We start from the raw sequence: 23,660 nt of genomic DNA, 5'->3' as shown, positions 1-23,660 counted from the left end.
GTTTCATGGACTTCCATCTGGAGATCCTTTTCAGTTCTTAACTGAATTCTTGCAGACATGTGATACTGTAAAGACTAATGGAGTAGATCCTGAAGTCTACAGGCTCATGCTTTTCCCTTTTGCTGTAAGAGACAGAGCTAGACTCTGGTTGGACTCTCAACCTAAGGATAGCCTGAACTCATGGGATAAGCTGGTCAAGGCTTTCTTAGCCAAGTTCTTTCCTCCTCAAAAGCTTAGTAAGATTAGAGTGGACGTTCAGACCTTCAGACAGAAAGAAGGTGAATCCCTCTATGAAGCTTGGGAGAGATACAAAGGACTGACCAAAAAGTGTCCTACTGACATGCTTTCAGAATGGACCATCCTGGATATCTTCTATGATGGTTTGTCTGACTTAGCTAAAATGTCATTGGATACTTCTGCAGGTGGATCCATTCACCTAAAGAAAACGCCTGCAGAAGCTCAAGAACTCATTGACATGGTTGCTAATAACCAGTTTATGTACACTTCTGAGAGGAATTTTGTGAATAATGGGACGCCTATGAAGAAGGGAGTTCTTGAAATTGATACTCTGAATGCCATATTGGCTCAGAACAAAATATTGACTCAGCAAGTCAATATGATTTCTCAGAGTCTGAATGGAATGCAAGCTGTATCCAACAGTACTCAAGAAGCATCTTCTGAAGAAGAAGCCTATGATCCTGAGAACCCTGCAATAGCAGAGGTAAATTACTTAGGTGAACCTTATGGAAACACCTATAACTCAACATGGAGAAATCATCCAAATTTCTCATGGAAGGATCAAAAGCCTCAACAAGGCTTTAATAATGGTGGAAGAAACAGGTCTAGCAATAGCAAACCTTTTTCATCATCAACTCAGCAACAGACAGAGAACTCTGAATAAAATACTTCTAATTTAGCAAACTTAGTCTCTGATCTGTCCAAGGCCACTGTAAGTTTCATGAATGAAACAAGGTCTTCCATTAGAAATTTGGAAGCACAAGTGGGCCAGCTGAGTAAAAGGATCACTGAAATCCCTCCTAGTACTCTCCCAAGCAATACAGAAGAGAATCCAAAAGGAGAGTGCAAGGCCATTGACATAAGCACCATGGCCGAACCTGTAAGGGAAGGAGAGGACGTGAATCCCAAGGAGGAAGACCTCCTGGGACGTCCAGTGATCAATAAGGAGCTTCCCTCTGGGGAACCAAAGGACTCTGAGGCTTATCTAGAGACCATAGAGATTCCATTGAACCTCCTTATGCCATTCATGAGCTCTGATGAGTATTTTTCTTCTGAAGAGAATGAGGATGTTACTGAAGAGCAAGCTGCCAAGTTCCTTGGTGCAATCATGAAGCTGAATGCCAAATTATTTGGCATTGAAACTTGAGAAGTTGAACCTCCTTTGTTCATCAATGAACTAAGTGATCTGGATCAACTGACATTGCCTCAGAAGAGACAGGATCCTGGAAAGTTCATAATACCTTGTACCATAGGCACCATGATCTTTAAGGCTCTGTGTGACCTTGGTTCAGGGATAAACCTCATGCCCCTCTCTGTAATAGAGAAGCTGGGAATCTATGGGGTGCAAGCTGCTAAAATCTCATTAGAGATGGCAGACAATTCAAAAAAATAGGCTTATGGACAGGTAGAGGACGTGTTAGTAAAGGTTGAGGGCCTTTACATCCCTACTGATCTCATAGTCTTGGATACTGGAAAGGAAGAGGATGAATCCATCATCCTAGGAAGACCTTTCCTAGCCACAGCAAGAGCTGTGATTGATGTGGACAGAGGAAAACTAGTCCTTCAATTGAATGAGGACAACCTTGTGTTTACAACTCAAGGATCTCTCTCTGCAACCATGGAGAGGAAGCATGAAAAGCTTCTCTCACTACAGAGTCAACCAGAGCCCCCACAATCAAACTCTAAGTTTGGTGTTGGGAGGCCATATCCAAACTCTAAGTTTGGTGTTGAGGAGTCTCAACAAAGCTCTGCACATCTGTGAGGCTCCATGAGAGCCCACTGTCAAGCTATTGACATTAAAGAAGCGCTTGTTGGGAGGCAACCCAATTTTTATTTATCTAACTATATTTTTCTTAGTTATATGTCTTTATAGGTCCATGATCATGTGGAGTCACAAAATCAATAGAAAATTTGAAAACGGAATCAAAAACAGCAGAAGAAAAATCACACCCTGGAGGAGCATCTGTCTGGCGTTCAGCGCCAGAACAGAGCATGGTTCTGGCGCTGAACGCCCAAAATGGGCATCTTATGGGCGCTGAACGCCAGAACAAGCATGGTTCTGGCGTTGAGCCAGAACAAGCATGGTTCTGGCGTTCAACGCCAGAAATGGCTAGTAAATGGGCGTTGAATGCCCAAAATGGCCACCAACCTGGCACTGAACGCCCAGAGTTGTGTGCAAGGGCATTTTGCATGCCTAATGGGTGCAGGGATGTAAATCCTTGACACCTCAGGATCTGTGGACACCACAGGATCATCTCAGGATCTGTGGACCCCACAGGATCCCCACCTTACCTCCTCATAATCCTAGTTTTTTTTCCACATCTTCTTCTTCATCTATTCCTTTTTCTTTTGCTCGAGGGCGAGCAACATCCTAAGTTTGGTGTGGTAAAACAATTATGTAAAGGATCTATAGCTCAGTGATAGAACATGTGGCTGCAAATCAAGAAATCCCTGAGATACCTCAGGGGATGCACTTCCGTCCACATAATTATTGGAAGCAACTGAGGATAGAAATACCAAAAATCACTAGGAATCAAGCCACAAAGGCAAGGAAAAGACATAGAAGAGCTCAAGAACATCATTGAAACGCCATCATCACTAAGGTGGATTCATTCCTTGCTCTTATTTCTTCTGTTTTTCGTTTTTATATGTTATGTGCTTATATATGTTTGTGTCTTTATTACATGATCATTAGTAGTTAGTAACTTTGTCTTAAAGATATGAATGTCCTATGAATCCATTACCTCTCTTAAATGAAAAATGTTTTAATTCAAAAGAACTAGAAGTACATGAGTTTCGAATTTATCCTTGAACTTAGTTTAATTATATTGATGTGGTGACAATGCTTCTTGTTTTCTGAATGAATGCTTGAACAGTGCATATGTCTTTTGAAGTTGTTGTTTAAGAATGTTAAATATGTTGGCTCTTGAAAGAATGATGACTAGGAAACATGTTATTTGATAATCTGAAAAATCATAAAAATGATTCTTGAAGCAAGAAAAAGCAGCAAAGAACAAAGCTTGCAGAAAAAAAAAATTTAGGCGAAAAAAAATAGAAAGAAAAAGAAAAAGCAAGCAGAAAAAGCCAAAGCTCTTAAAACCAAGAGGCAAGAGCAAAAAGCCAATAACCCTTAAAACCAAAAGGCAAGGGAAATAAAAAGGATCCCAAGGCTTTGAGCATCAGTGGATAGGAGGGCCTAAAGGATTAAAATCCTTGCCTAAGCGGCTAAACCAAGTTGTCCCTAACCATGTGCTTGTGGCGTGTAGGTGTCAAGTGAAAACTTGAGACTGAGCGGTTAAAGTCAAGGTCCAAAGCAAAAGAAGAGTGTGCTTAAGAACCCTGGACACCTCTAATTGGGGACTTTAGCAAAGCTGAGTCACAATCTGAAAAGGTTCACCCAATTATGTGTCTGTGGCATTTATGTATCCGGTGGTAATACTGGAAAACAAAGTGCTTAGGGCCACGGCCAAGACTCATAAAACAGCTGTGTTCAAGAATCATCATACTGAACTAGGAGAATCAATAACACTATCTGAACTCTGAGTTCCTATAGATGCCAATCATTCTGAACCTCAATGGATAAAGTGAGATGCCAAAACTATTCAAGAGCAAAAAGCTACAAGTCCCGCTCATCTGATTGGAGCTATGTTTCATTGATAGTTTGGAATTTATAGTATATTCTATTCTTTTTATCCTATTTTGATTTTCAGTTGCTTGGGGACAAGCAACAATTTAAGTTTGGTGTTGTGATGAGCGGATAATTTATACGCTTTTTGGCATTGTTTTTAGTATATTTTTAGTAGAATCTAGTTACTTTTAGGGATGTTTTTAATAGATTTTATGTTAAATTCACATTTCTGGACTTTACTATGAGTTTGTGTGTTTTTCTGTAATTTTAGGTATTTTCTGGCTGAAATTGAGGGACTTGAGCAGAAATCAGATTCAGAGGTTGAAGAAGGACTGCTGATGCTGTTGGATTCTGACCTCCCTGCACTCAAAGTGGATTTTCTAGAGCTACAGAACTCGAAATGGCGCGCTTCCAATTGCGTTGGAAAGTAGACATCCAGGGCTTTCCAGCAATATATAATAGTTCATACTTTGGTCAAGAATAGATGACGTAAACTGGCGTTCAACGCCAGCTCTCTGCCCAAATCTGGCGTCCAGCGCCAGAAAAGGAGCCAAAACCAGAGTTGAACGCCCAAACTGGCACAAAAACTGGCGTTCAACTCCAAGAAGGACCTCTACACGTGCAACACTCAAGCCCAGCCCAAGCACACATCAAGTGGGCCCCGGAAGTGGATTTATGCATCAATTACTTACTCATGTAAACCCTAGTAGCTAGTTTATTATAAATAGGACCTTTTACTATTGTATTAGGTATCTTTGGTCTCAGTTTTAATCCGTTTTTCATCTTAGGAGACTATTGACCACGTTTTAGGGGGCTGGCCATCTCGGCCATGCCTGGACCTATCACTTAGAAAACACTTCTATTTCTACACTCCATAGATTAAGGTGTGGAGCTCTGCTGTTCCTCAAAGATTAATGTAAAGTACTACTGTTTTCTATTCAATTCATCTTATTTCGCTTCTAAGATATCCATTCGCACCCAAGAACGTGATGAAGGTGATGATTATGTGTGACGCTCATCATCCTTCTCCCTTATGAACGCGTGCCTGACAAACACTTCTGTTCTACATGAAATAAGCTAGAATGAATATCTCTTAGATCTCTTAACCAGAATCTTCGTGGCGTAAGCTAGAATGATGGCGGCATTCAAGAGAATCCGGAAGGTCTAAACCTTGTCTGTGGTATTCCGAGTAGGATTCGATGAATGAATGACTGTGACGAGCTCCTAACTCGCGATTGCAGGGCGTTAGTGACAGACGCAAAAGGATAGTAAATCCTATTCCAGCATGATCGAGAACCGACAGATGAATAGCCGTGCCGTGACAGGGTGCGTGAGCATATTATTCACTGAGAGGATAAGATGAAGCCATTGACAAGGGTGATGCCTCCAGACGATTAGCCGTGCCGTGACAGGGCATTGGATCATTTTCCCGAGAGATGACCGAAAGTAGCCATTGACAGTGGTGATGTATCACATAAAGCCAGCCATGGAAAGGAGTAAGATTGATTGGATGAAGATAGCAGGAAAGCAGAGGTTCAGAAGAACGAAAAGCATCTCCATTCGCTTATCTGAAATTCCTACCAATGATTTATATAAGTACCTCTATTCCTATTCTATTATTTATTATTCGAAAACACCATTATCAATTTATATCTGCCTAACTGAGATTTACAAGGTGACTGATGAGTATTTTGGAGGAAAAATAAATCTCTCCCAAAACACACCAATCTAACCGGCAAGTGTACCGGGTCGCATCAAGTAATAAAAAAAACTCACGGGAGTGAGGTCAATCCCACAGGGATTGAAGGATTGAGCAATTTTAGCTTAGTGGTTGATTTAGTCAAGCGAATCAAGATTTGGTTGATGGTTTTGTGACTTGCAGAATTAAATTGCATTGAAGTAAAAAGAACAAGAAATAAATTGCTGAAACATAAAGGACAAGAAATTAAATAGCAGAAACTTAAAGTACAAGAAATGTAAATTACGAAATCTTAAAGTGCAAGAAATGTAAACAGCTGGAATTGTAAAGGGAATTGGGGAATGGATTTGTAGAATTTAAACAAGGAAAAGTTGAATTGCATTAAACAGAAGAGGGAAAGGGAATTGAGATTGAACCGGATATGAAGCAGAAAAGTAAATGAACATAGAAAGGAAAGAAACAGAATGTAAATTGGGGATTTGGATCTCAGGACCCAGAGACTAGAAAACCAAGTCTAGATCTCAATACCTTCCTAGATCCAACAAGAACAAGTGCAAAGAAAATGTAAATTGCAAAGAAAAGATGAAGAGCAATTAACCGGAAATGAAATTCAATTAACAGTAAAGAAACAGAGAGATCCAAGATTGAGATTGAAATAGAATTTCTTCAATTCTCCAATCTAAGATCCAAGACAAATGTAAATGAAATTGAAAGCAATGAAAACAAAGAAATTAAAGTTCACTCAATGACAAAAGCTCTCCGAAAACTATTATGAAAATTCCAAAAGGAAAGCTCCCCGAAGAACTTAAATTCTATCCTATTTATACACTTTCTTCAAATGATCTTCAAGCCTTGAGTTGGGCCTTTGCTCTTGGTGGAATTGGGTTGAAAGAGGCCTTGGTTGATTGCTCTTGAAGTTTGGAGAAGAACCGAAGTGAACCAATTGAACCGGTTTTGAGGTTAGCAAGAGTTGGACCAAAAGTTTGAGCCAAAGTTAGGGGTCTAACTTTGGCTCCAACTTTTCATATCAGTTAGCACATTTTTCTGGTATGGACGTTGGTGCCAACGTTAGGGGTCTAACTTTGACCCTAACGTTGGCAATGCCTTGTGTGCTAGTGGCGTTAATGTTAGCCACCAAGTTAGGGGGCTAACGTTGGCGCAAACTTTTGCTCCTTCCCCATTGTAATTCATGTGCCAACGTTAGCCTCCAAGTTAGGGGGCTAGCGTTGGCGCAAACGTTGGATGGCCAGGGAGGAATTCATGTGCCAACGTTAGCCTCCAAGTTAGGGGGCTAACGTTGGCGCAAACTTTTGGAGCCCAGGGGAGAATTTCATGTGCCAACGTTAGCCTCAAAGTTAGGGGGCTAACGTTGGCGCAAACTTTTGGAGCCCAGGGGAGAATTTTCAAGTTCCAACGTTAGCCTCCAAGTTAGGGGGCTAACGTTGGGGCTAACTTTTCAACCAAAAGTTTGTGCAAAAGTTTGATGCTAACTTTAGGTCCAGCTTTTTGCTTCCTGGTTTAATTTCACTTATTCCATTGTCTTCTCTTTACTCCTAGCTATTCCTTCTTCCTTCAACCTTTCTCCAAGCTTTCTTCACCTATAATTAATCAACCAAACTCATCAAAGCTATGCTCATAATCATGAGATATTCATTCTATCATAATATGCAACAATTTTAGCATAAAACCTCATGAAATGGCATGAATTTATACATGATTGATTCAATCAAGGGAAACATGAAAATCTACTCAATTAGCTTGCTTATGGTTCAAGAAAGTGCATAATGCTAATGAAAACAAAAGGAAAAGACTAGTTAAAATAGGCTATGATGACTTGTCATCAGTGACCATAGCTTGCTTCATACCAACAATTTCCGTGGGATTCGACCCTTACTCACGTAAGGTATTACTTGGACGACCCAGTGCACTTGCTGGTTAGTTGTATCGAAGTTGTGAACCATGGTATTGGCACCATGTTCTTGGCGCCATTGCCAGGGAAAGAAAGAGCCATGAATTTTACATAATCAATGCGTAATCACGATTACGCATACCAAGTTGCTCACGTTGCCAGGGATCGTTCGAGCCTGGACATCACAATTTCGTGCACCACTCATCTCCCCTTAAAGGCTTCTTCTTTGACAACAACTCCTTCATGAATTTAACATAGAGAGGCATTTGCTCCAAAATCTCAGCAAAAGGAATATTAATTTGTAACTTTCTGAAAACTTCCAAGAACTTTGAAAATTGCTTGTCCATGGTTTCCTTTTGAAGTCTCTGAGGGTATGGCATCTTAGGCTTGTATACAGGAGCCTTAGGTAATGTTGGATGTGTGTCAAGAGTGACTGGAAAAGAATTCTCAACATGCCTAGTGGGGGCTTGTACTACTGTGTTTTCATTCTTCTCTGGAGCTTCTTTTTCAACCGACTCTTCAGTAACTTGTGCTTCCGTACTTGCCACTTGTCCACTTATCAAGGTGATAGCCTTACACTCCTCCCATCTTGAAGTGTTCCATCCTTGGTACATGTTGTCATTAAAATCCACATTTCCTACAACATAGTGAGAACCAAACTCATAGCAAGTGACAAAAATGACCAATAACAAAAATGAGAATTCATGATAGCAATGACAAAAATGAGAATTCATGATTGCAATGACAAAAATGAAGGCACAAAAACAAGAAGATAAAATCTAACTACAAAATTAAACAAGCAAGCTACTCACAATATTCACATATGTACAATAACCAATAACACAACACCATTGCAATTCCCCGGCAACGGCGCCATTTTGATGAACGGAAAATTTATGGTTTAGAATTCACAATAAATTCTCGTTGTAAAGTATAGTTTCTAAACCAACAATAATCCTTTCATACAAAAGATTGTTTGTCACAAGTACAAACCCCTAAATTTATAAACCGAAGTATTGAACCTCGGGTCGTTCTCCCTAGGAATTACAATAAAGTGTCCTTGTTATTGATTATGAGTTATGTTTTGGTGTTTTTGGGATAAGAGATATGAAATGTAAATGGCAATGAAAATAAACTAACAACTAGAAAAGCTCTTGGCAAGGAATGAGAATTAGAAGTCCTATCTTAGTTATCCTCCTCAATTGTGACCATAAATTGTCCATTGCTACCCCTTAGTTAACCTCTAACCATGGAAAAAAGTCAAGTGGATGAACTAACTTGATTCCACAAGTCCTAGCCAACTCCCAAGGGAAAGACAAGTGATGAGCGGATAATTTATACCCTTTTTGGCATTGTTTTTACATAGTTTTTAGTATGTTTTAGTTACTTTTTATTATATTTTTATTAGTTTTTATTCAAAAATCACATTTCTGGACTTTACTATGAGTTTGTGTGGTTTTCTGTGATTTCAGGTACTTTCTGGCTGAAATTGAGGGACCTGAGCAAAAATCTGATTCAGAGGCTAAAAAAGGACTGCAAATGCTGTTGGATTCTAATCCTACTGCATTCGAAGTGGATTTTCTAGAGCTACAGAAGCCCAGTTTGCGCGCTCTCAATTGCGTTGGAAAGTAGACATCCTAGTCTTTTCAGCAATATATAATAGTCCATACTTTGCCGAAGATTTGATGGCCCAAACTGGCGTCCAAAGCCAGCCTAAATCTTTCTGGCGTAAAACGCCCAAACTGGCACCAGAATTGGAGTTAAACGCCCAAAGTGGCAATAAAGCTGGCGTTTAACTCCAGGAACAGCCTATGCACGAAAAAGCTTCAATGCTCAACCCTAGCACACACCAAGTGGGCCCCGGAAGTGGATTTCTGCACTATCTGCACTTAGTTAAGGATGAAGCTCAGCGTCAAGGATGCAGATCGGAGGAAGAAGACCCAGAGCAGAGCAAGAATACTGTGCGCGATGTGGAAGAAGACAGCGCCGAATCCACCGGTGGCAAAAGTTTGCAATGGAGGATGACCGACGGTGCTGGAACCAGGGCGATCGCTGGTTGTGCGATGGGCATGGGAGACACGGCTAGTGAGAGGAAGGCTGCAAGGGGAGCTAGTACGGTGATGACAGGGGTTGGCAGGTTGGGAAACCGGGCTGAACGGGTGGAGGGGGCTGTTACACTGTTGAAGGAGATTCAAGGAGCCAAGGACGATGACGGACACATTAATTACACATATCATCAAGCAATTGGTGATGGTCATACAGATTCAATGAAGGAAGGCCTGAGGATTGCCTCGGCTAGTGCCAGAAATCTTCCGGTCCAGAGCGTGGAGGAAGGATACGGTGATAGAGACAAAAATAAAAGGGAACAAGGACTTGCCAACGAGGACAAAGACAGCAGTAATGAGAATGGGAACCTGGATGAACAACTGCTGGAAAACTGAAAGACATGGGAGTTAGCAGAAGAATCCGGGGCAATGCTACTCAATGAAGAAGATGACATTATGAGTATCCTCCAAGAACAGAATGAAGAGATTGCTCGAAAAAGAAGATTGGCTAAACAGAAGGCTAAAGCAAGACGGAGTAGACCCAAAAATCTCAAAAAGGTGTGTAATAATATTTTAAAATGATTATTAGTTCATGGAATATTAGGGGGTTAGGGGGTGATGGGAAGCTGAGAATGGTGAAAGAATTTAAGAGGAAGCATAGGTTGGATATGTTAGGTTTGGTTGAGACTAAAAGACAGTTAGTAACAAGGTTCGACGTTGTGAATATATGGGGGAACAGTTGTGTGGGGTAGGAGTATGTGGAGTCTGCTGGTGCATCTGGTGGGTTGTTACTAATGTGGGATGATGGCTTTTTTAAAAAAAGAAATTGCTATAAAGGTGAGCGATGGCTATGTGTTGAAGGGGTACTGTCACAAAATACTATTAACTGCGCATTTTTCTTGGTTTATGGTGCTCACACTAGAGATGAGAAACTTGTTGTGTGGGAGGAACTGAGTTACATGGCTGGTTTATGCCCAGGCGCCTGTTGCTTTCTTGGAGACTTCAATGAGATTGGACAAGTGGAAGAAAGGCGAGGCTTAGAAACCTTACCTTTGACAGCACAAGATTATCAGAATTGGGTACATGACATGGGTTTGGTGGACCTACCGATTTCTGACCGTAAGTTTACATGGTTCAGAGGACAGTCGTGCAGCCGTATTGACAGAGCTTTGGTTAGCTTGGAATGGCTTGAGGCATTTCCGGAGACTTGCCTGAGAGGTGCTCCACGGGGCTTGTCTGATCATTGCCCTATCATAGTGGAAGAGAAGAGGCTGCGAGACGGACCGAGGCCATTCCGAAGTCTGGATTCATGGTTTACTCATGAAGGATTTTTAAGGATGGTCAAGGAGGAATGGAGAGGGCTGGGCGAGATACCATTCACTGATAAACTGAGGGCGTTGACGGTTCCTTTGGGGAGATGGCATAGAGACAACTTTGGTGATATAGACAAGAAAATTTTGAAGTTTGAGGAAGAGATTCAGAAGATTGATGACATGGTCAGTAATGGGAGCTATGATGGGACAGTGGAGGCAAGACGGAAGGCGCTAGTGGCTTGTTGTGAGAAATGGTATGTGAGGAAAGAACTACATTGGAAGCAGATGTCAAGGTCGAGACATGCGAAGGACATAGATAAAAATACGAGGTACTTCCACAACCTAGCTTCTGCTAGACGGAGAAATAATAGGATTGATACTTTAATCATTAATGGAAGATTGATAAGGAATCAAGCTAGAATTAAGCTTGCCATCAGGGAGTTTTATAAAGACTTATATCATCAAGAGAGGTCTCCTGAGATGGGGTTTAGAGATGGTCTGGTGCAAAGGATTAACGAGGAGGATTCTACTGCTCTAGAGATGCTACCGTCACCTGAGGAGGTTAAAGAGGCAGTGTGGGAATGTGAATCATCCAAGGCTCCAGGATGTGACGGTTACAACATGAACTTCATAAAGAAATGCTGGGCTGATATAGGTTCGGATTTCACGGCAGCGGTACTTGGCTTCTTCCAATTTTCAAGGCTACCGCATGATGCTAATATCACGTGGGTGGCATTGGCCCCCAAGTTTACTGGTGCTAAGGAAATCAAAGATCTGCGTCTGATTAGCATGGTGGGGTGTGTATACAAGGTAATTTCGAAGATGCTGGTTAGGAGAATGAGAGGTATCATGCCAGGGTTAGTAGGTGAAACACAGAGTGCTTTTGTTAAGGGTTGGAAGATTCATGACGGAGCTCTAATCGCATGCGAAACGGTTCAGTGGATCAAACAGAGGAAGAAGAAAGCGGCAATAATAAATCTTGACTTCCAGAAAGCATATGACAGAGTCAAGTGGAGCTTTATAGACCTTGTCTTACAGAAGATGGGATTTGGTCAAAGACGGAGGGGGTGGGTTATGGAGTGTGTGAGCACGTCCTCTATGTCAGTACTGATAAATGGCTCGCCGTCCAAGCCGTTCAAGATGGAAAGGGGCCTGTGACAAGGGGATCCTCTATCCCCTTTTCTATTCGTACTTGTTGTTGATGTCCTACATAGGATGATTGGAGAGGCTGTGAGAAACGGTCGCATATCGCCGTTGCTGGTTGGGAGAGATCATATTGAGTTGTCGCACCTACAGTTTACAGATGATACTGTCTTATTCTGTCCTCCTGAGGAAGAGACAATCAAGAACTATAGGAGGCTGCTTCGATGCTTTCAGTTGATGTCAGATCTAAGTATTAACTTTGATAAATCTAGCCTGATCCCTGTTAATTGTGATGAACAGTGGGTACAAAGTATGTGCAGTGTGTTGGGATGTAAGCAAGCCAATCTACCAGTTAAATATCTGGGCATATCAATAGGAGCAAACCCAAGGATGGTTAAGACATGGAAGCCAGTAATAGACAAAGTGGAGGAGAAGCTTAGCCTTTGGAAGGCCAAGATCCTGAATAAGGCCGGTAAGTTGGTGCTTATCAAAGCTGTATTAAATAGCTTACCGGTTTATTATCTGAGCTTGTATAAGATGCCAAAAGCTGTTGCAGAGAAACTAATTTCCTTGCAGAGGAGATTTCTTTGGAGTAAAGAGGATGGTAAGAGCGGTATGGCTTTGGTTAAGTGGGAAGTGGTTCAGACTCCTAAAAAGCTAAGTGGATTGGGGGTTGGAGATGCCATGATACGAAATTCAGCTTTGCTGTTTAAATGGTGGTGGAGGTTCTTTAAAGAGGAGTGTCCATTGTAGAAGAAGGTTGTCTGTTCTTGTAACAACCTGAATCCAAACGAGCTCCTATCATCCCAAGAACTACCTATTCGAGGAGGCCCGTAGAAGGATATTTGTCAGCTACAGTTTAAGAATCAAGAACTCAGGCAGAAGATGATTACTGGGTTGTCCATGGAGGTGGGTGATGGGAGACGAACTCGATTTTGGGAGGATGTCTGGATTCATGGAGGTTCTTTGAAAGACCGCTTTCCAAAGCTCTTCTCAGTTTCAAACCAAACAGGGTCAATGATAGGGGATTGTGGGTTTTGGGATGGGTTCGCCTGGATATGGAATTTCCAATGGAGGAGAGAATTATTCCAATGGGAGTTGGATTTAGTGAACCAGCTTCACAACACTCTGAGGCTGGTTAAACTTGATCTTGGGAGAGAGGATAGAGTTGTATGGAAGTATGATAAACAAGGAATTTTCTCTACTAACTCATTTGTGCAGGTGTTGCAGGTGGAAATGGTCCCGGTGGATATATCAAGCTACAGTTTCACAAGGACTATTTGGAAAGGCCTGGTCCCTCCCAGGGTAGAGTTGTTTGTCTGGTTTGCCCTGATTGGCAGAGTCAATACGAAGGAGAGACTGAGTCGGCTTGGGGTCATTCACCAAGAAGATAATTTATGTGTGTTATGTAACAATGGTGTTGAATATGGTCACCATATATTTCTTGGTTGTAGCTTTTCTTGGCAGGTTTGGTGTGCTTAGTTGTCATATGTTAGAATGCAATGGGCTTGTCTAGGTACAGTGAAGGAACACTTCCAAAGTTGGACTGAGAACTCAAAAATAAAGCAAGAGTGTAAGAGGTGGATGGTGTGCTTCTGTGCAATCATTTGGAACATATGGTTAGAACAGAACCGGAGGATATTTCAGAACAAAGGGAAAGGGGTTGAGGAGATTATCAACTTGTCTTTTCTGAACTATAAGGAGTGGTTAGGTGCAGACCCCTTCTGTTGTTGATGGCAATGCTAGAGATGACAAAGGCACATCTATATTTTCTTTTTGTTCTATTTAATTTCTTAGCTTGATATTATTTGCTACTCTTCTTGCTCCACTCGTTGTGTTGAGCTCTTCGTTCAAAAAAAAATAGTATAGAAAATCTATTTCTTAAATTCCATATCCAAAATAATTGCCAACACAACTTGGCAGCCTGATTTCCATTTTATTTTTAAAATATCAAATAAATTCAGAATCATGCAAACTTTATATCCATACGACTGTCTCAGATTAAGCTTTCTATTAAATTAAAAATCATAATTTTTCGCTGACTCTAGCTTCGGGAATATAAGCAAAACCGTGACTGCTCTGCAGTGTTTTAAAACCAGAAGACAGCAGCAGCATGTGATATTCAAAATTCAATATAAAATTCGAGTTGAATCCAATGACTTTAAAAATTAATATAGTTTAATTTTACTCATCCAGGTTTCTTTTCCAATTGGTTTTAGGTCAATATCATTTTTAATGAAGAAGTTATACAACCTAGAAGTTGACTAATTTTCTGCAGAATTCTGTTTTAAAACTTAATGAACTTATCTTCTTCCAAGTCCCATAACTTACTCATTAAAACATGGATAGCCCTAAAATTTAAGTCACATATGCTAAACATACTTAATTTTCACTTCCAATTAGTTTCACCTTGATATTCAACCAGCTTCAAAAGTTATAAACTTCCAAATTTACTGATTTAAGAAAACAGAATATGGCCTTTACTGCATAATGCATCGTATTTCAAAAATTCGTATCTTTTAAACCGCAAGTTCAACCGTTCTGAAATTTTATGAAATTAAAATAATAGGACTAAAGTTTCATTTAAAATTGGTTTCGCTTTAAAATTCAATTTGGAACATTCACAGAGAGCCAACAAGTTACTGCTGTTCCAAAAATTCTGCAGTAAAAATCAGATTCCATAACCATTACTTAAAAATTCACCATAAATCTTATATTTAATGAAAAGATCTCAAACTCTCCAATTAAGTCCCAATTGTTCCCAAGTTTAACCAGGACTTGGTTCAACACAATTCCGATCATCACAGAATTAGTTACAGTCTTTCAAAGTTACTGTTTTCACTTAAAGGTAATGTAGAAAATCAGATTTTACGGCTTAACTTTGAAAATTCATAACTAAATCTTCAGTTAATACGAAACCTTCAAATTTAAATCCTAACAACTACACTTGTTAAAGTTTACTCAGATTTTAATCTCATACCATTTCGATCGCTAGCAAATTACTAGGCTATCCTCAAAGTAACCATTCTATTTTGAAAACCAGATTCTTAATAATAGTTTAGTCTTTTAGGCCTTAATTCTTCAACAATTCTTAATCCAGTATCAAATATATCAAATGATTATCTTAGTCTCTACCATTTATACATAATCAGTCCAAACCACAATCCTCTACTAATCTCAAGTCACTTTCACAGTCATAGCAATATATCAAACAACCATTTCAACAACCAACAATCAATAATTCAAGCATCTACCACACATAATTACAATCAATTCAATCACAGCACCAAGCACAATCGCAATCACAATCCAACATTCATATAATCAATTAATTACTCACAGCTATTAATACTATTTGCAGTTATTCAGTAAACCTTGTCGGCATTCCTAAATTAAAATCATTTTAAACTCCCTACCTCGATTAGCTAAACCGGAAGGAATTAACCACGATAAACCTGCTCTTTTTGAATTCATAGCAGCAGCAACAATTCCAACATTATTGGGACGCGGCAGCAGCATCAACCATGATCATACTCCAACAACAACAATTTTGACAGCTCCAACAGAACACAGCAACACTAAAACAAAGGTATCGGCTACCGTAATTAAAATAAGAATATAGCAGAGAAACAAAATTCTAAATAGAAAAAGAGTGGAAACATTACAAGATTATGAATGGAGGTTCAGAGTCAAAATAAAGAAGATGGCGCAACAGTTTGTCTTCTCTAGCGATGAGCTCCAATTCTGGCGATTCCAACGAATACAGTATAATTAGGAATATTAGAGGCCAAGACAGGATCATTTCAAAGCGACAATGGTTCAGAAATGGTAACTCTAATAGCTAGGACAGAATTGACTCACCCGCAATGATAGCGGCGACCAAGAATTCCAAAGACAAACCCTAGTAGCAACGCCAGCGGCGCTGCCTCCTCCTAGTCGTCGTGCTCTCCTTCTTCCTGTATGCGTTCTACATCGCTCATCACCTCGCTTCACGCGGTGGCATTCTCCTCCTGTAGTGACTTGAACGGCGGCGGCTATCCCAAACAGAGACAACGACGTCGTCTCCCCTTCTCTCCACGCGCAGCAGCTCTAATCGATGATGATAGCAGCGACGGATGCACAAGGATAACGAAGTCGAAGCCTTCTTGATCATCCCAGCGTCTTCCTCCTATTCCCTTACTCCCCGACTCCCGACTCCCGACTTCTCCATCTCCCCCTCTCGATCTCTCTTTTTCCCCCTTCGAGCTCCCCTTTCTCTCTTCACTGTTTCTTTCCTTTTCTCTGAACGTATGTAGTGTGCGTTTTGTGAAATTAGGGTATCAATTAGGAAATTTGTGATCTTAAACTAAATTAGATTTTGATTTGATAAATTAGGAAAAAATATATACAAGTAATATAACAATTTTACAAAATATTCATGATAGGATAACAATTTAGAATTCAAATATAATGCTATAAAGATTACTTTTAAAACGCATGAGATTTTATCTATCAATCTATTAACGAGCTCAAATAATTATTTTTAATTTAAATCATAAAGTAAATATATTAATCACATTTTTATAAAATGTAGTTTAAACTCAATATTCAATTATTCAAATTAAATGATATAATTTTTTATTATTTTTCTATCACCGAAACTTTAATTTCAATTTACAAAATATCTAATTATAATAAAATTACTTAAACTTTAAGTATTTATAAAAATCCATATAATCATTCCTAATAAATTAATCTCAAAGAGCTCAAACTAATAAAATAAACCATAATTTATCCATAATAGAAATTATTTAAATTAAATTATATAATTTTCAAAATATATAAAATAACCAACTATAAAAATTTACACAAGAATATTAATTGAATTAACTCCAAATATTAGTAAACTAATTTAATTACTCTCAATTGATTAATTTATAAAATAAGATATCAAATCAATAAAATAAATCGTAACCTTTTCAGAATAAAAGTTACTTAAATTAAATTATACAATTCTTTCTTATTTTTCAATTATTAAAATTATACAAAATATTCTATTATAATAAGATTACTTAAAAATGTTAATTGATTCAAAATAAAACTATCTCCGAATCTATTTAATTATTTCTAACAAAATAATTTCTAAAATTACAAAATTTAAACTTAACAAGATAAAATCACAATTTATTTATATTTAGATTTTCAAAAATGCGGGATGTTACAATAGGAGCAAGGAAGCGTAATTGTTGGAATGAGGTGGTAATAATCACTAGGGTTGAGTGAGTGGATTAGTGTGACGTTAATAAAAGTTAGTGTGAAATCTAAATTAGGCGCCTTTTAGAACACACACTACCATAGGAGGCTAAGTCACAATAGAAGCATGCACGTCACTCATCCTAATGTGCTTGAAATACTTTAAGTAAGCTTGTAAGTTGAGACGAACTATAAAGAAGCACACAAGTATCCAAGCCAAACATATATGGATGCATATGATCAAGAAGCACAAGGCATTAAGATAAATGCTCAACATCAACCAACAAGAAAATTGCCGAATCGAGGAAAAGGATTCCAATTACATGGTGGCTAGCTACAACATGCAATTCACGAAGAGTTACAACTTGAAGGTGATTCTCATCACTTGGTATTCTCAAAAGGTAAGCATGAAAAAGTCAAAACCAAGTAGTAAATCATAACCTCAATCAAGGAATCCAACAAAGAATATTCAAAAATAATTATGCTAAGATAGCATTTAATTAGTAATAAGCAGCAATATATGGTAAACAAAAGCAAAAATCCAACACTTATAAAAGAAAATGAAATGAAATCTAACTAAAACTAACTAATCAACTGACTAACTAACTAATTAACTAACAAAAATAAATGGTTATCAATGGTGTTTGGAAGTGTTGGATGAGGGGTAGGAGAAGGGAAGAAGAAAGGAGAAGGAAGGAAATGGAGAGAGGAGGAGAAAAGAAGTGTAGTGAAGGAAGGATATCCGCGCGTACGCGTGCATGGCGCGCGCGCACGGATGGTGGTGTAATGGACGCGACGCGTACGCGTAGATAACGCGTGCGCGTCGATGGCTTATTTCGAGAGTGTCGCGTATGCCTCATGTACACGTGCGCGCGAGTTGGTTTGTGCCTCAGGCATAGTGCTGGCGCAATGTAGGCGCAACTCTCGGGAAAATGGCTGGGAGGCAAAATCTTGCAATCCACGTGTGCGCGTGCATGGCGCGTGCGTGTGGATAGGTAAAAATGCTTTGGACACGCGTACGCGTGTAGTGCGCGTACGCATGGATGATGCTCTGTTTTTCAAATATTGTTTTCTATATTTTTGCACCAATCCAAGCATTCTAAACCTCCAAACAGCTACCAAAACACCTTAAAACCTTATTTAACATACTAAACTATCAATTATACTCAGCAAACTCAACAAAACATGAAATTACACTAACTACCAATATGTACAAAAAGAGAAAAAATGAAAAAATTTTACCATGGTGGGTTGTCTCCCACCTAGCACTTTTGTTTATTGTTCTTAAGTTGGACTTATGGGGAGCTCCTCTCAAGGTGGCTTGTGCTTGAAGCTATCCTTGAACATCCACCAATGCTTGAATCTCCAATAAGCTCCATTCTTCAATTTTAATATCTTCAAGCTTTGATGGAGTTCTTCACAAATCATGAGCTCCCAAGTTTGAGTTTCCTTGTGCGATCCGGCATCCCACACTTTGTTTTGACACTCGTCCTTAAATTGGTCATCATTGTTCCATCCGGGTGGCATGACCTTAGAATTCTCAAAGAAGCTTCCAAACAACTTCCTAGACCCATGCAATTTGGTTCTCCATCAATCAATACTATACAACTTTGAGCATGCAACCAACATGAACTTAGAGTGGTGTTTTCAACCACTACACAACTCTATTCTACTTTTAACTCTACAAAGAGCTCTAAGTTGACCATCAGTTTCAATCAAACCATATTCAAGTGAGAAAGTAAAGCTTAGGGATAAGAATTTTACCCACTTGAATGTTGTGTAGGATGGTGACTTAGGGAGTGGTAGTCCTAATGATCTTGCAAGCTGGTGCGGTATTTGTAACCCACTAACTTACCGGCAAGTGCACCGGGTCGTACCAAATAATACCTTATGTGAGTAAGGGTCGATCCCATGAGGATTGATGGATTAAGCAACAATAGTGTTTGATAGGACTAGTTAGACAAACAGAAAATGGTATTGAGATGCAATATAAAAGACATTAAACAATATAAAGAATATTGAAGAAAGGCAAGTAAATACTTTGGAAAAAAATATGGAGAAGATAGTTAACGCTTCAGAGTTATCTATTCTTCCGGATTAACCTTTCTTACTAACTATTTTAATTATGTAGTATTTAATTCATGGCAAACTATATGTGACTAGACCCTAATTCCTTAGACTTTCCTAGTCTGCTCTAAAATTCATCAAAAGCCAATTCCTTGGTCAATTAATTCCAATTAGAGAGTGATGATCAAATTCCAGTTTATACGCCACAAAAACTCTAATTACCTAAAAATAAAATGATTATATGTCACGTATCCCGTTAAATCCAGATAATTAAAATTTAGGAGAATATGTTTTCAAGCTGTTGTTCAAATAAATAGCTTTTCCAAGTTAAACAAGAACTCAAATAAAAAGAGGGTCATACTTCCGTTCCATCCAAATTCATAAAATAAAGAGCGAAAACAATTCTTAAATTACAAATCCATACGTAAATTAAAATAGAAAAAGCAATAAAATCAATCCATAGAATAGACAGAGCTCCTAACCTTAACAATGGAGGATTAGTTGCTCATGGTTCAAAGTAAAAAATAAGGATTCAGGTAAAAACGTACTGAGTTCCCATCTGATGGATCTGAATCCCCTTTTATAACTAATCCTAATAATTTAAAAATCAAATTTCTAAAATTAAAATTAAAATAATATCTTTTCCTATTTAAAAATCAAATTTGAATTTAAATTTGAATTAATTTAAATAATCAAGTCTTCAATGGATGGATGGGGACCACTTGTTTTGTGCATTCTGCAGCTTCTAATCTGTGTTTTCTGGGCTGAAAACTGGGTCAAAACAGCCCAGAAATCGCCCCTAGCGTTTTCTGCATTTTTCTGCACGTGGCGCATGTCACGCGTACGCGTCAGTCATGCGTACGCGTCGATGGTCTTTTTCGCGAGTCACGCGGACGCGTCGGTCACGCGGACGAGTCGCTGAGCAAATCTTCAAATCACGCGAACGCGTCAGTTACGCGTACGCGTCGCTCCTCGCTGCCATATCCTTTGATTCTTGTGCTGCAGAAACTCCATCAAATCCAGCCGAATGCTACCTAAAATAAACAGTATTGCACAAAACTCAAAATAGCATCCATAGTGGCTAAAATATAATTAATTCTTAATTAAACTCAACAAATTACATGCAAATTTACTAGGAAAAAATAGGAAAGATGCTCACGCATCACAACACCTAACTTGAATTGTTGCTTGTCCTCAAGCAACCAAAACTAATATAAGCTTAGGATGTGAATTTGCATGAGAATGAGAGTTCGATTAAGCTCATGTCTCTTCTTATAGTGGGGTTTACAACTGCAATCCTGAATAGTTTTGGCATCTCACTTTATCCTTTGAAGTTCAGAATGATTGGCATCCATAGGAACTCAGAATTCAGATAGTGTTATTGATTCTCTTAGTTCAGTATGTTGATTCTTGAACACAGCTACTTTATGAGTCTTGGCCGTGACCCTAAGCATTTTGTTTTCCAGTATTACCACCGGATACATAAATGCCACAGACACATAACTGGGTGAACCTTTTTAGATTGTGACTCAGCTTTGCTAGAGTCCCGAGTTAGAGGTCCCCAGAGTTCTTAAGCACACTCTTTTTGCTTTGGATCACGACTTTAACCGCTCAGTAACAAGCTTTTCACTTGACACCTTCACGCCACAAGCACATGGTTAGGGACAACTTGATTTAGCCGCTTAGGCTAGGATTTTATTCTTTTGGGCCCTCCTATCCATTAATGCTCAAAGACTTGGATCCTTTTTACCCTTTGCCTTTAAGTTTGAAGGATTATTGGCTTTTTCTGCTTGCTTTTCTCTCCTTTTTTTTCTATAAATTTTTTTTCGCAAGCTTCGTGTTTTTCACTGCTTTTTCTTGCTTCAAGAATCAATTTTATGATTTTTTAGATTATCAATAACATTTCTCTTTTTTCATCATTCTTTCAAGAGCCAACAATTTTAACATTCATAAACTTCACTCTAAAAAATTTGCACTGTTCAAGCATTCATTCAGAATCACAGAAAATACCACCAATCTAAGTAAGTGAGACTATTCTAAAAATTTAACTCAAATTCTCATGAACTACATCTGTTCTTCTTTCTTTTTGATTTCAAGCTTAGTGGGCAATACATGAGACATCTTTTAGAATTAAAGCACTTAACAGAAAAATTAAACTATAACCTATGAATCTACTAATAAAGGATCATGCAGCAAACAAAGCAAAATAGCAGAAAACCGGAACATACATAATAAAAGCGGGAGGGAATAAAAATGAAAGAAACTCAACGACCTTAGTTATCTGAGCAGTCGTTTTATTCTTCAGGTTGTGCTCCTCAGTGAAGACGATTTGCCTCCCTTTTGGTGCCATCGGAATAGACAGAAAATCCTTAAGTGAAGTGTCAACACCAAACATAAATGTTTGCTTGTCCTCAAGCAAAGAAGAACTGAAAATAAAAAGAGACATATATTATGAGAAAAGAAAAATAAAAGGATAAAAGAACAAGAGAGAATTAGGATTGGGAGAGAGAGAAAAAAATTAAAATTGGGCGGCGAAGGCGACGCGTACGCGTATGGCACGCGTACGCGTGGGTCGCGAAACTTCCTTAATTATGCGTCAGCGTCAAACACGCGTCCGCGTGCCTTGGGTTTTGCGCGATTCGCGCGAACCCAGCCGCGCGCACGCGCAACTCTCTGTTCGCGTGGCTAAGGAACCAAATTTGGCATACGACGCGTTCACGTCATGCACGCGCACGCGTGGATGGCCGTTTGGTCAAATGACGCAAACGCGTCAGGGACGCGTACGTGTGGGCAATTTTGTGCTTTTAGCACACTTCCATCCCCAAGCCAACACAACTCTCTGCCCAAACACCTTTTATGCCGATTTGCGAAGTCACGCATACGCGTCGATGACGCGGACGCGTAGAGTGCCAAAATCATGATTGACGCGCACGCGTGGAGTACGCGTACACGTGGGGTATGCGTACGCGTGGGTTTGTTTGTGCTAGAGGCATCATTTTTGCATCATTCCCGCGCAACTCTCTGTTCAAAGTTATTTTTCACGCACACCTGACTGACGCGTACGCGTCAGCGACGCTTGCGCATCGTGTGCTCTCTCTCTTTTTTTTTTTAGATACCGTCCGGCTCCTGTTCTAAGATAGCTGCATGATCTGAAAGAAATAGGAAAAACTTAGTAAAAAAATCAAATAAGAAAGAAAACTACTACTACGAAAAATAGCTAGGGATACGAAATTATCGGGTTACCTCCCGACAAGCGCTTCTTTAACGTCACTACTTTGACGGTCAATTCTGCTAGTTCAGCAGATGAATGGACCTTTGGCGATCAATCTCGCCTCCAAGATAGTGCTTCAACCTCTAGCCATTCACTGTAAAATTTCTATCAGAATTCTCTTCCTGTACTTCCACATGACCATATGGAGAAGCTCTGGTAACCACAAACGGTCTTGACCACCAAGATTTCAGCTTCTCGGGAAAGAATTTGAGTCTTGAATTATACAAAAGCACTCTCTGTCCTGGCTCAAAGACTCTGATGGCAATATTCTTGTCATGCAGTATCTTGGTTCTCTCCTTATAGAGCTTGGCATTCTCATAGGCTGAGTATCTGAATTCATCAAGCTCATTCAACTGAAGCATCCGCTTAATTCTTGCAGCTTCTGAATCAAGATTCAGATATCTGATTGCCCAGTAAGCCTTGTGCTCTAACTCAACTGACAAGTGACGGGCTTTGCCATAGACTAACTGATAGGGGGACATGCCAATTGGAGTCTTGTACGCTGTCCGGTATGCCCAGAGTGCATCATCAAGCTTCCAAGACCAGTCCTTTCTTGAAACGCTGACGGTCTTCTCTAGAATTCTCTTAAGTTCCCTGTTGGAAACTTCAACCTGTCTACTCGTCTGAGGGTGATAGGGGGTTGCCACCTTATGACGGACTCCATATCTGTGCAGAAGAGAATCCAGTTGTCTGTTACAAAAGTGACTTCCTCCATCACTAATGAGTGTCCTTGGGATGCCAAACTAGCTAAAGATATACCTCTGAAGAAAGTTCATTACCACCTTGGCATCATTAGTGGGTAGAGCCACAGCTTCCACCCACTTGGACACATAATCAACTGCCACTAGAATATAGTTGTTTGAATGTGATGGTGGAAAAGGTCCCATGAAATCAATAGCCCACACATCAAACAACTCAACCTCAAGAATCCCCTGCTGTGGCATTTCGTGATTGGCAGGGAGATTTGTAGCTTTTGCACATCTGTCACAGTGCTTCACAAATTCTCTTGAATCTCTGAAGAGGGTAGGCCAGTAGAACCCGCTTTGAAGGACCTTTGTAGCTGTCCTTTCACCACCAAAGTGGCCTCCATATTCAGAACCATGACAGTGCCAAAGA

The 23,660-nt window shown here is 39.5% G+C and overlaps 1 non-coding gene across 1 annotated transcript; it reads right to left on the bottom strand.

Annotated features, from left to right (window-relative positions):
* Nucleotides 1-238: 238 nt before the first annotated feature.
* On the bottom strand, nucleotides 239-345 carry LOC148567363 (small nucleolar RNA R71). Its single transcript, XR_015881756.1, has one exon. It is a non-coding gene; the product is annotated as a small nucleolar RNA R71 (small nucleolar RNA).
* Nucleotides 346-23,660: the final 23,315 nt, after the last annotated feature.

The sequence above is a fragment of the Arachis ipaensis genome, chromosome B4, assembly GCF_059453495.1.
Source record: "Arachis ipaensis isolate K30076 ecotype BB chromosome B4, ASM5945349v1, whole genome shotgun sequence".
NCBI classification, from domain to species: domain Eukaryota; kingdom Viridiplantae; phylum Streptophyta; class Magnoliopsida; order Fabales; family Fabaceae; genus Arachis; species Arachis ipaensis.
This window is presented reverse-complemented; position numbering and strand designations above follow the sequence as displayed.